We start from the raw sequence: 14074 nt of genomic DNA, 5'->3' as shown, positions 1-14074 counted from the left end.
TTGGCGGAAAGCGTAGAGGGGGGAGGTTCGACTACTCTGATGGAAAAGAGAGAAAGCGGAGGGGATGGTGCGCAGCTGACTGACTTCTCCTGAAGTAGAAGTAGCCCCAGGGGAGCTCAAGCTTCAGACTCACATTCTAAGAGCAATAGCTGAGAGATCCTAGACTTTGCGACAATCTTTATTAATAATAGCAAAAAATCTGTCATTTTGCAGATATTATAACGTGTTAAGCCTCACATGAATCCTATGAGATGAGTAGTATTATTATCCTGTTTTTCAGAGTAAGGAACCGGAATGCCCGCAGGCTGGGCGGTGCCTCGAGGCTGCACCACGGATAACGGCCTTAGGACTCAGCCTCAGGTCCAAGCTCCTTCCCCAGTGGCTTTTCTGGGTGGCTTTGCCCCTGGGGTGAGGTGGGGGTTCTCTTGGAGGCGAACCTCCCTCCCATAGAGAGAGCAGCCCAGAAGTGACCCCAAGGGCAAAAACCAGTGCAGCCTTCAGGGAAATTCATGGTCACGAACTACGCACAGGGTGGGGAGACGGGGCCTGCTTGGGCTCCCCCCAGGCTGGTTTCGAGGGCTGTCTCAGGTGCATGCTTCTAAGACACTGATGCGTGCTCCTTTGATCTGGAAGGCACGCTGCCTTGCTGCCCATGTCTACACGTTTCTGACAGGAGGAGGTGGAAAGCACCCTTGGGCCTGTCGACTCAACTCGGCCGGAAACATCCCTTCTCCCCAGGGGCACGCAGCCGGGCTCCATGGGGGCCATGGCCTCCCATCCCTGACCTCTCCCCGACGCCTTTCCCAGACGTCTGCAGGGTGTCGAGCTCCTTCCAACACGCCCAGTGCCAGCAAACACACCCAGTCTCTCTCCAAGGAACAGGCGGGTAGCTCACCCTCCCTGCACTTGGCTTTTCGGAGCCACATGACCAGGACGGATGCATACGGTTTACGGTTTGGCCGCGGTTATGGTGCGATGTTGAATATTCACGCGCTTTATTCGTTGTCCCTGGATCAGCCCTAAGAGCTGCCAGAGGGTCTGGCCCAAAGAAACGGAATTCTCCACGAGGTTTCTGGGATCTGGTGTTTGTAAGGCAGCTGACGAAGGCTTGGCTGCGCTGGAGTAACACCAAGAAGCGGAGGGAACCGATGCGGGAAGCACAGGGGAATAAATGCCGCTGTCCTCGGCTTTCAGTCCGCGGTGGGGCTTTACGGAGAAAAGGTACGTTTTTCCCTTGAAAAAGACGGAGGCCGCCATGCCCTGCAGTAACGCCCTTGTCAGTGCTGCGTGAGCCCCAGCGAGCTACCCTGGTGAGCTAAGCCTCTGTTGGTGATGTTTCAGACAGGCCTTGGGCACACGTCCCCGAATCATAGAGTATTAGGAAAAATGCCAGAATTTAGACATATTTGAATTCTTCACCAGGTAGAGTCTAACCCAGGGGCTTGATAGGTACTTGGGAAGTATAGAACCAGCATTTTAAACACAGACAAAACAACGGTCACTAGGAATTGTCACTAGGTTCAAAGTAATGGACCCCCAAGTACCTTTATTTTCCAGGCTACGGATGGTTCAGTAGATTTGGAATTTAACTAATCATTTGACAAAGTCTCTGCCAGGCCGGGGCACGTTGTTGGGTCGAGTCTACATGAACTGGTTCACAGCAGTGTGAAACAATGGGTAACTACCGTTAATGCTGCTGGAGGCTTCTTAGCCGATGGAAGGCGTCTCCCTCCCTACACACGATTTGGGTGTGAAGATAAGTTGTTCGTACTCAAGGGTGGGAAACACCCAGGGTGCACAGGGAAGGCTGGACGGCTGTGCGCTAATGAAGGCGTCAAAGCAGCCAGGATAGACCTTGGAGGGACATTCGACTATAGTGACCGAGAAATGCTTCCGAAGGGGCAGGACCAGGAATGCGTTTGTGCCCTTCACACTGACACCTACTCCTGTAGCCATGGCTGTCTGTTAAGAGTGGCTTCTACTAAGAGTGGGAGGAAAGAAAGCCTCATCAAAACACGAAGAGCAGTTATCTTTGTGCACACTCATGGACACACTTGTGCACACACACTGAGGGAAGCCAGCAGACCTGAAGTCTGGGCTTGGCCTGACAGCCGCCTCAGCACCGGCCCCCTGAGGCCGCTGAGCTCCGGGATCCGGTCCAAGTTGGACGCTCTCTGATTCCGATACGGAAAACGATGCCTCAGAAGCCAGGCTTTCCCCTCGAGTCTCCGAGGGGCCTCTGCCATGGCGATCACAGGGAATAAAACAGGACCTCTGCGGGGCTGACCGAGGGACCGGACTGGCCACCGTGGGACTCGGTGGTGAGCCTCGTCCCCTGGTCAGTACTGTTGGTCTGCAGGACAGAGGGTGCCCAGGGACAGGGGAGCCCCCAGATGGAAGGAACAACTGGGTGCAGTCCCCAAGAATGCATAAGGGGGTGTCTTGGTCAGGGGACATTCAGATCTCAGGTTTTATGTTAAGTCGAGGGAATTGAGCAAAAACCTCCAAGAGGGTGTGAGCAAGAGGGGCGGCTTCCTCGGCAAGCCCGACAAGCTCAAGACAGAGCAGCCCCACAGGAGGGTTTGATTGTGAAGACAAACACATAAATAAACCTAAGTGAGCAAGGTACGGAGGGAAGTCACGTCCCACGGCCTCTAGGAAAGATGAATCTCCGCCGGAACAGGAGCTGTTCTGGTTTCTGCACATCTACTGCACCAGGACACATTTCGAATGTCCGAACAAGACCATCTCAGCATGCCTCACTGCCCCGTCCCCCACTGTCACCTCCGCTGCATCCCTCGCCATCACCTCTGCCACATCCCTCACTGTCACCTTACCCCGTCTTTCTGGAAACTGAGTGTGGACAGTCAACCGCCCTGCGCACCTCGGTGTGAGGGAAGAAGGCGCCTCTCCGCTGTGCCCCCACCAGCCCTGGAGGTTCCCCACTTGACTTTCTCCCGCCTCCTAACCTGCCACCACGGGGTCCCACGCAGCCCTTCTCTTGCCTTCTCCTTTGATTCTCACGTGTAAAATAAATTGCAATACTGCTGTTCTCCGGAGCATTTTCTCGGTCCCCGGAGATCCTGCTCTGGGACCAGCCCCCAAACCCTTGGCTTATAACAAAGTCTTTAAGCCCGTCTTGAGGTTTGGAATTTTCTTTCCTAGACAAAGGCAGCAGGGAACTTGTGGAGGCTCAAGGCAGCTGCTTAGCACTTACAAGGACAAACAAGGACAGATTTTGGTTCAGGATTTCTAGAAGTTAGAACAGCCTAGGGCACCCAAAGACCTAATTTGACTGTCTCTGGGACCATCTCTAACTAAAACACACCTCAATTAAAAAATCATGATTGTCTACCAGCTTGGCAGGAGCCTATATAAAATTAGCTTATTTTAAAATTTGATGGAGCAGTCCTTTGTCCAATGTCCCTGTACAGTACATGATGTCTATTAAAACAAGCCAAACTCCAAAGAAGTCTTCCATTATACTCAACTTTTTCATTACGTCCTCTAATAAATGAGCCTTAGCCTCTCTCTAACGTCTAATTTTAAGATGATGAAAACGTAAATCTATAGAAAACTGAGAAGCCCAAGTTTATATGTAATAGTTGGTTCTGAGTAGCCAATAAGAGGAAATCACATTCTGAAGGGCTTTTATGTCTAATCCAGGGAAGCCAAGACTCAGTGGTAAACACAGATGAACAAACTCGGTAAATTTTTCTGCCATGAGCAAAAGCAAAGACGGAGGGAAATTAGATTCGTTATTCCCTACGGCCTTTACAGGCTCTCACATCCACAAGAGTAAATTGTGGAGAGTTAACCCCGGGGGTTCCGACTAGTGCAGCAGGGTCAGTATCCTGAACGGTTCACACACATCCCCTCACGGACTGCCACGAAGACGGTATTGTTATCCCCATTTCACAGACAGGGAAACTGAGGTTTAGTGAGACAAGGTAAATGTCTGAAGCTCAAGCTCATCCACTTGACTGCTTGTTTTGCTACTTGTCGACCAGGAAGCCGAGTTAGTTAGACTCCACATGACCTTGGGCCCTCACAGGCCCGACCATCCCATGTATCAGTTCATGGATCCACTGTGACTGCAGAGGCCACCACCGGCTCCTGAGCTGCTGTCCTTTCGCCCTGGGGTCCCACGGAGGCTCCGCTTCCACGTGGACGGCCCACCCCCCAAGCCCAGTGCCGCTGTCCCAGGTCACAGGGTCACAGGACACAGGCAGCTCTGAACTCTGTGTTTGTGTGGCCTCGGGGAGCCAGCCGGGCTCGGTGCATTTCCGGCAACTGTGGGTGTGTGAGCTATTTTACAAGATATTCGGTGCACATACATTTTCAAGTTTTGCTGAAGCCACGGAAATTTCTAAAAGTTCTTCTTAAGTCCTGATAAAAACCCAATTCTCATGGAACCAGAAACTGAAATGATATGAGGAGACTTGGAAAATTAATCTTCCAAAAGGGGAAGCAGCCACATTTCTGCTTTAAATGAGTCTATTCCAGTTAATAATAAAACCTTTCAAACAGGACAGGAAAGCAGGATGAATTTGAATCAAAACTGCTGCCTGGATCTTCGTCACCACTGCTGCTGCCTTGTGGCAGTGGCCCTCAGCTCCCGCACACGTCGGTGAAGACTGCAAATACCCGGAGGCTGAGGAAGATGAAGGGGCAGCTGTCCCCTCATGTCAAGCCAAGTAAAGGAAGTGGCCTGAGGCCAGCTCTGGGCCCAGAAGCAGGTGGGAGACACAGACCTCACCAGCGGCACCAAAACCAAAACAGGAGCACTCTATCCAGTCTACCAACCACCTCCCACTCCAGGCCCACTGTTACCAAGGCAACGTGGTCAGGACTGCGGTGGTCCAGGCCTTCCCACGTGGGCCGTGGCCAAGGAGTGTGGTGACGCTGCAGGCAGACTCAAGGTTTAACTCCCCAGTTATGACCTGTGTGACCTTGGGCAAGCAACTCACCCTCTCTGAGCCTCTGTCACTGCCCCTGTTTAGTGGAGGTAATGATGCCCGCCTCCCAGGAACTCTAACCGCCCACACCCCAGGCTGTCCTCGCCCATCAACCGCTGCGCCCATGGCCCCCCACAGCGTCTGCCATCTTTTCCTCCCAACCTTCCAACAAGTGGCTCTAAGGGCCAGTTTCTCTTGTTTGCTCTGGGAAGGTTTTTCTTGTTGGGATATTTCTTTTTTTCTGCTATCCACACAAGCCCAGGTGGCCCTGAGCTGAAGTGACTTGGAAGGTCACCGACATCCAATCACAGTTTTAGTTCAACGGCTGGGTCCCCATTCTGAGTCAGCGGCTTCCGAAGGAAGGTGGCCCCAGCCGTGGGTTCTGAGGCTGTCTTCACAACCGGGGCCTCACCTGTTGGTCCCCTGTACGGATCGGGCCGGAGACGTGAGCTGAGCGCATGGCGCAGGCCTGGATCTCGCCCGGTGGGAGAGACGCAGACGGGGGTGGGGCTCTTCTGAGTCGGCAGGGCCAGGCCAGCAGATGTGTGCTCGGGTGGCTGGGGAATCTCAGCACCTGGGTGTTTTTCATAAAATCTGATCTCCAATATTTCAAAATAAACCAAAGACAGATTATTGAGAAGCCTTTAAAATGAAGATGGAGGGCAAAATTCAAGGCTGTGTTGGCAATTTTCTTCAACTAATTTTATAACTTTATATTTTCATTTCGGCACCCACTGGGGGAAGGGTGCCACCCTAATCCTTGCGTACTGGAGAGCTCTGACCCAAAGCGGGCTCCTGGGTGGCCAAGCACCTGCAGAGGACTGGGGACAGGCTGCCCAGAGCCACCAAACAGAGCCAGCCAGGTACACGCTTTGCGTCGGTCGGGTCCCAGGAGAGTTGGGAAGCGCTCACAAGCCACCTGGTCTGACCTTGCCCACCGCGTCTGTTTTGGTCCGCAGCTCCATCAGGAGTGTGACTCTTTCCCACTCAGGTAAAACTCAGGTGAAACACTGCACAGGACAAAACCCTGTCCGTGAGCAGCATCACCAGCCTGGGAAAGAAGGCCAAACCGCAGCCGTGAGCATCAGCGATGGGCTCTCTCACACGGCCAAGGAGAAGCAAAGCGATGCTACATGAAGCTTGAAGGCGAGGAACAAAGTCACCAGGGCGTGGAAGCTCCTCCTCTCGGAAACACAGGTGTGGGGCTTCAGTTGATGGGGAACTTATTTCCCACTGGCGTGTGTGCGCTGTGGGGCCCCTCCTTGGGACCCTGGAACCTGTGATTCTACGAGTGGTCAAAGAAGCCACTGTGGAGTGGATGGCTCGGTTCTGGGTCAGCGTTCTGCAGCTGACTTTGACCATCTGCGTGTCCGTATGAACTGGGTCACTTGACCTCTGTAACTCTCAGCTTCCTCACCTGTCAGTAGGAGAATCTGGCAGATAGCCCGACCCCACAAAGGTGGTGAGAGAGTTCACAGAGGTAAGGGATGAGCAAGGGCTCTGCGGAGCCAATACTGAGGCATCTGTGGCCATCTGCAACCTCATGTCTGAAAAAAGGGGAAGTGGGGACGCTCATCCGCATGCCCTCAGACACAGCACTCTGATTCACAGACACTCGCCCGGCATTAACACCCTGGGGTGCTCCCCAGGGACCGGAGTGTGGAGGCAGTGCTCTGCGGGCGCGTCAGTACCAACGGCTCTCACTGTGAGCGGGGCAGTTCGGGGAGGGTCCGCTCAGAGAAATACTGCGGGGGAAAGAGCAGTGGCTTCTCTTCTCCTCCGTCGACTCAGACACCAGTAACTGGGCTCTCTGTGCTCTGGTGGGTCCCTCTCTCCCCTCCCCCCTCTGTTAAGCAGCCTGGGCCCCTGAGTCCTGAGACCCTGCTATGGCCAACCCTCACTTTCTGGTGAGGGGTGTGGGGAAGGTGAGAGATCAGTGAGGCTGGATTTTAAATCTTTCTTTGATTTTCATGGAGGAATGCCAATGGCCCCCGGCAATTGCCCTGACTTGATTCATGCATAATGCACCTGAAGAGAGACTTATTAGAAAACAAATGCACTTAAATGCTTTCCTGATATGAATCATTCATCGAAGACAGAGTTGCTGGCTCAGAGTCCCAAAATAAGCTGACTTACAGGATCCTCGTTTCTCGAGAGGTCTGAAATATGACCGCAGAATACTGAAGTGCTCAGCCAGGAAGGATACTCTGGCGGTCACAGGGGCTGGCTATTCCTCGAAAAATTTCCTTAATAACAGCAGCGAGAAAACACAAAGCAGGGCCTTCTCCCCCCCTTTTTTCTTCTTTAATTACAAGGCTCAGGAAGAGAAGAGGGTGCCTGGTTGGAGCAACGATGTCTTCTGCTTCTATGAAGGACACTCAAGGACAGGGATTTTGGGACTCGCGCAAACATTCAGTAATTCATTGGCAACTTTATTCGTTCGTTGTCCAGGAAGCTACCCATTCATCCATCAAGTTAAAAATCCATCGATCCGCATGCATTGCTACAGCTGAACTTGCACCCCTGCACCAGACTCCCGAAAGCAGACGAAGGGCCCTGTCCGAGCCGCTGTCTGTCCAAGCCGCTGTCTGTCCGAGGTGGGTGAGGACCATGCCCACTGACCCAGAGTGCTCACGGAGGGACATTTCCAGGACCCAGACGAACTCCCACCCCTTCCACTTCCCACAGGGTAAATAGATGCTCAATAAATGTCGACGCAATCCGAATCTCTAGGTGACCTGGTGTATTTCACTTCCACGCTGATAACTCTGAATTGTCAAAAGCCATCTACAAGAGCAACAGCACGAACTGATGAAAACCCCAGGTTTCTTTCTCACTACATCACGCAGGGGGCGGGTGACTCGCACTAGTCTCTCCCCGCACGAGCCAAGCAGGCGAACACACACCATCGCTCGCTGAGCCTGGCTGTCCCGGCAGCCGGGCACAGAACCCCCTTCTCCCGGCACCGAGACTGTGGAAGGCGCCGCGTCCCACTGGCATGAAAGTCGCTAAAACAAAAGCAAACGATCCACTGAAACCCAGGCAGGGGGGCTCGGATGTCGGTGGAGAAGAATTCAGTTGTTGTTGTTTTAATAAAGAACCTTCTATTAAAATACCAATCTGATCAAAATAAAGGAAATTATATTCACTGTGTAAGTCACGGATATTTTTAAAGGTCATTTACCCTCGTTATAACATCATTTCTCATTCATTCCGTGAAGTTTGTGATGTTCTAAAATGTGGACGTGCCTGTAAGAGCCACTGACATTTTGGGGTTGTTTTTTCTCAGTCTCTGGTGAATTCATGGGCTTTTTTTTTTTTTTTTTCTTTTCTTTGCCAGAAAAGCCATTGCGGAGGTTTTTATTTTTAAATATAGTTGGGATCTTATGTTCAATCAATTTTACTTGTCCTTTTCTTAACCTTTAGCGAGATCATTTGCAATGTGCCTCTCACAATACCAGTATTCTCGTTAGTTACCCTGGACATGCCGTAATTATTATAGTACTGCCTCATCATGGTATATCTTGGCCTCTTTCTGTCTGCTCAAAAATAAATAATGCGATGAGTAACGATTTGAGGCATAAAGGCTTTATTTTTCTTTCTGAACTTTGGGTTATTTCTTTAGAGTAAATTCCCAGATACAGGATTTCTGGGTTCAAGGAACAAACATTTTAACACACCAGGTAAATATTGCTTTTTTTTTTTTTTTTTTGCCAAATTGCTTTCCAAAAAGGTCTGTGGCTTTTTATGTTCTTACCAGCAACATACAAAAATACCCATTTCATTACCGTTTGTCAGCGATAAGAATTCTCATTTAATGAAATGAAAAGCAGACTAACTCTTCATATATTAAAAGATGTAGCTCAGTGGATTGAGCATGAGCCTGCGAACCAAAGGGCCACTGGTTCGATTCCCAGTCAGGACATGTGCCCGGGTTTCGGGCCAGGGCCCTAGTAGGGACCACAGAAAAGGCAACCACACATTGACGTTTCTCTCCCTCTCTTTCTCCTTCCCTTCCCCTCTCTCTAAAAATAAATAAATAAAATCTTCAAGAAAAAAAGAAGAAATATTTTTTAAAGATGTACCTCATTGTTTTATTTTAATTTGCATTCTGGGGTGATAAGCTGGATATTTTAAAACATCTATTGAACTACTGCTTTTTCCTTATCTTTTTAATCTTATCGTCTACCTACCTATAAGAATTCAGTATTTACTTGTTATTTATTTATCTATTTACAAAAACATTCCTTTTCATCTATCACTCGCTTCCTCTTGCCCGTGATTTCCATGAGCTCATCATATATTAACTGGGAGAGCATCTTTCCCATTCTTTTAGAGTGGCCAATTTTTGTATCTGGTTTACTTTGATTTTTAACTTATTGGAGTGTTAAATTATTATGATGAACGGTGATTTCTTTTATAAAGTTCAGACTTAGGAAAGTCTTCTTTCTACCTGTACTCCTTGCCCTGCGTAAAACTGCTGAACATTCACTTGTGCTTCATCTAGTTTTTTCCATAATTTCATTTTTATCTCACCCGCCTGACATTTATTTTTGGCTATGATACTCCGGGAGAATCTAAATCGATTTATTCCCAAACAGTTATCCAGCTGTATCCAAGACATTCATTGAAAAGTCCTTCCCCACCCCATCAATTCATACTCTAATTTCATATATTAAATGCTAAAAAATGGTGAAGGAATGAGCTGCTCATTTTGTAGAGGGAGAATTTGCACCTGAGAGTACAGTAACTAGCCCCACTCCCCCAGGTGACTAGGGACAAAGCGAGTTACTGCAGAGCCGCAGGCTCGTCCTTCCTGGCCTCCCCTGGACCCTGTCTCCCCGCAGGCCATGCGGCGCTGCCGTGGGTTACAGATGGGCCTTTCCCAGTCCCAATTACAGAGCCAGCATCCCTTGGGTGGGGATGCAGACCACAAGGTGGGCCCTCCTTTCCGCTTTTAGAAGTTGCCACTCGTAAGGGTGTCACTAGCTTCAATATCCGCCAAAATCTACCTACAGGATGGTTTCTGCAGAGAGGACGAGAAGTTCAGGTTTCTAAAAGGGACGCCTGACTGATTAGAGGTTAGGGAACAGGAAGCCCACGCAGGGCGGGGACTCTTAGCTGTTTTCTGCTCTGGTGTGCCCTGGGAGCCCCTGGCCGGAGTTCCTACATGAGTGGACAGACAGCAAAGACTCAGGGGGCCCTGGGACCGCTCTTGCTGAACACGCAGGGAAACCTGGAGGGACAGCGGCCTGTGCTTTCGCTCTGGCAGTGCGGCTGGGAGAACGCCTTCCTACGCGGTGTTTGTGTCACTCTTACTTCTGGAGAAAGTAGTACAGGTTCCGCCGCGTGGATTCCCCAGCCTGGAGGAGCTCCTCTGCCAGCTCAGCAGACTCTCTGTCTTGATGACACCGGCCTTTAATTTTGCCTCTGCTTTTAGGCTCTGAGTTCCTTCCAAGTTGGAGACCAATTATATCATCAGTGAATGAGAAACAGTGTTGAAGAATCAGAAATGACCAAATAGAAAGTAATCACAAATATGAAGAGGAAGCCTTGACAATTCTGCTCTTTCTAAAAATTCTTCTCCGAGTAAATATTTAAGTTGGAAGAAAACCACTCAGGAGGGTCAGGGAGGCCGATAACGAGGAGCCGTGTTTAGTGACAAACAGGGACACGGGCGGGACGAGCCACCTCTCAGGAGACAAAAGGAGTGTCTGTGTCAGGAGTGTCCTTGAGGGTCCTTCATCTTGTTTAAAACATTTGAAATGTTTTAAATACACAAAACATACTAAATGTTTGATCAGGTTGGTATCTACTCGTGCTGGCTTCATTTTGTCCCCCATGCCCTCAGCCCACAGGCATAAGCCCAAGCTCATGTTTTTTTAAATATATATATTTTAATTTATTGATTTGAGAAAGAGAGAGGAAGGGGGGGAGAGAGAGAACTATAGTTTTGTTGTTCCATTTGTTTACACATTCACTGGTTGATTTTGTATGTGCCCTGACTGGGGATTGAAGCAGCAACCTTGGTGAATTGGGTCACTTCAATTTTTTAAAGAAATAAACAGTATAGATATTGAAGCCACTTCCCCAATCTGAGATGGAAATCGGTGCATGTCCTGTGCTTTTATTCTTCTATTGTGTGTGTGTGTGTGTGTATTCACTAGCAATATATCATTTCTGCGTGGTTAAGATGTACACAGTAATATTTAAATTCTTTTCGTGATTTCCTTTCTATACTCAACATTATGGTTTTGAAATTTGGTGTATGTAATTGAGTCATTTTAGCTACAGAGAGGGGTTTTTTTTGGTATTAATCTCTTAGCATGTTGACGGACACTGAGAACGTGCATCGTTTTTCCCAGTGCAGACGATGCGGTGACGGCCACGGGGACTGTGGCCGCTGCAGCTCCCTGACACTCGCACCCCCAGCTTGATGAGCTGTTAATCAACTGCTTTCTGCGGTTGGGCAGTTAACACTCCAAGAAGATATTCTGAGTTAGCGTGATAATGGGAAATTATAATTTTCTCCCTTGTGCTTCTCTGTACTTTCTGATTATTGTGCCAAGAGTATTTACCACTTGGGCAATGTATCAAAGTGAAAAGAAGAGACCTTTACACTGGTTCTCAGATTGCTTACACATGCCAATATACAGGACTTGATGTCGACGACGCTCTGATCTGTGAGGGAACCCTCTTTACAGACAAAGAAAGGGAAGCTCAAGGAAGTTCTACGATGTTCCGTTGGGTCGCTGAGCTGTTTGGTCCGTACCTTCTCTGAGCCTCAGGTGCCTGGTCTGTCCTACCAACTAACCTCACAATGACATTGAGGGTGAAAAATAAGACAACTGATCTGAAATACTAAAAAATTATTAAAGACAGTGAGTTATATGTGTATGCAATTCATTGGTTATCTTCCCTCATGGCTATGTTCTGTCTTCTGTACAGAGAAGTAACCAAGTATCAAGGAATATGGGAAAAACACATTCTCATAAAACCTCGAGGGACCACTGCCACTGGTCCTTCCCATGCAAAGAAGTACAGTTGAGAAAATGCTTTACTGCTGGGAGCCCGACTCCTTTAATCCTTGATCAAAGCATTAGCCGAACAGTAATTTAATTCTTAAAGATCAGTAAACACTGACTCAAATCAGAGAACAAAATAAATGGATTCACTGCTGAAAGCAAATGCTTTTTGGTTTCAGATAACGCTCTTCACGGGACTTCCTAGTTTCTAAGAAAGCAAATCCTGGCAGGGTAGAGAGTTACAGGGCCTCAAACACGCCGGCGCCCTGCAACCTTCAGAAAAAGGCACACGGAGCTCAGCGCACTGACCAAACCATTTTTCGCCATTCTGAGGGTGGGACAGAGCCCGCCACGGCTGCACACGCTAATCCAAAGGTACACGCGGTCAGACAGGACATAGCCGAGGCGCCTGTGATAAACCCCGTGTAACCAGCGCTACGCGTGCGGAACCGAAAGCTCTTCTGCCGACCATTTCTTCACTCCTTCCCCGTGGTATCTCCCATGTAAAATTCTCCTGCGTGAATTCTCTGGTAAGCACTCAGACCTCCCGAGTGGCGGAGGGACCTGGCCGGGGAGGTCCGAGGCCTGATGTACAGGAGCAGGGCTTCCTCAGCCTCAGAGAAGATTTTGGGGAGTGAATGGAAAACCCCCGCTCCAGCTCCTCACACGGAAAGTAATGACCCCCCCAAAAAATGAAAATATGAGTTATGCTAAACCTTGAACACGAAATGTCCACGACAGCTGAACGACAGAACAGCCCTACTGCCCGATAACCGAGGCACAGGGAAGGAATGGGGGACACATCGGCACCCCAGATATTGTTCAGCCACGACAAAGAAGGGGCTGCTGCTTCACCCCACAACGTGGAGGAGCCTCCAAAACACCGCACTCGGAGAAAGTGCCCACCCACGAAGGACCGGGTATTGTATGAAATGTCCAGAACAGCTGATCCAGCCGTGGTCCCACGCCGGAGGGGCGGGGCCCGTGGGGGCGGGATTTCTTTGTGAGGTGATGAAAATGTTCTAAAAGTGGAATGCGGAGCTGCTTGTACAACTCTGAATAGGAATGTGCTACAAGTCACTAAGTTTTACACTCTCAATGGGTGAAATTTGGCATGGCAATCCTCTCTTACAAAGTGTGTTCTTCCACAGCACAAAACAAACGCCGGGCCCTACGGGAGATAAAGCCTCCGCTGTCGGCCGTCGGCCCACGTGTCCGCGTTGTGGCCACACGTTCCCCGGGCACGGTCAGAGGAAGGAACGGACCCCTTATCACGGGAAAGAGGACGAGGGGAGTGTCGGCCTGCGGGAAGAAGGCACTGTCCCCTCGTCCGGGGAACACAGCAAGAGGCGGTGTCTGCTGAGGTGACGTGTGTCACCAGAGCACAGTGGGGTCTCCCAAACTGGCGCCGTCTCCGTGAGGCAGGGCCCTGAAGGTTGGACGGGGCCACACCTGTGCTCCTAAGGGCAGCCAGTGGGCAAGGGCTTCCAGGTGGCCCAAACCAGCAAAGGGAGACCAAGCCCAGGCGAGCATGCCAGGGGCCTCTCCTGCCATCGCCTGAGATGATGCAGAAAAAACCTTCCGTGGGGCAAAGGCTTCCCCTTCGTGCAGGCTACTTTTGTTTTCAGGTCACACCTTTCACGGGACTCCCTAGTTTCTGAGAAAGTGGACTGACCTCTGGTTTCCTTTCTTTTGGGTTGTGAGTTTGAGTCCTCTGCTTTCAGCCATCACTTTCGATGCTGCCCACAAAGGCCGTGTTTGCTACAGCAGACTCGGGGGGCTTAAATCCAGGGGAGGTTTCAGGACGCTGTCATGCGGAAGAAATGGCACCGGAGCCGTGGAGTCGGCCGCCTTTGATGGCCATGCAGAGAGGAAGCCAACGAAGCCTTCGTGGAGCGGAACTCTGTGAGGCGGGGACAGTCCTGGTGGCGTCCCCTCCCCCCACCCTGGAGCCGCACGGCCCGCACACAGCAGACACTTACAGGAGAAGTTCGTGAATGAAGTTTGGTGACTTGCCAAAAGCTTCATTTAGTGAATGAAATCAGTGGGGAGGTAAATAACTGAAGGATGAGAAATGGGTCCATTGGTTTG

The 14074-nt window shown here is 50.1% G+C and overlaps 1 protein-coding gene across 2 annotated transcripts in view; it reads right to left on the bottom strand.

Annotated features, from left to right (window-relative positions):
• AGPAT4 (1-acylglycerol-3-phosphate O-acyltransferase 4) overlaps positions 1 to 14074 on the bottom strand; it is a 90605-nt gene that overhangs the window by 61018 nt on the left and 15513 nt on the right. The gene's annotated exons all lie outside the window — the stretch shown is intronic.

Source organism: Artibeus jamaicensis, unplaced genomic scaffold, assembly GCF_021234435.1.
Source record: "Artibeus jamaicensis isolate MK-2021 breed Jamaican fruit bat unplaced genomic scaffold, CSHL_Jam_final contig_497, whole genome shotgun sequence".
NCBI lineage: Eukaryota > Metazoa > Chordata > Mammalia > Chiroptera > Phyllostomidae > Artibeus > Artibeus jamaicensis.
Note: the sequence above shows the minus strand (reverse complement) of the source record. Positions and strands in the feature narration are given on the sequence as shown.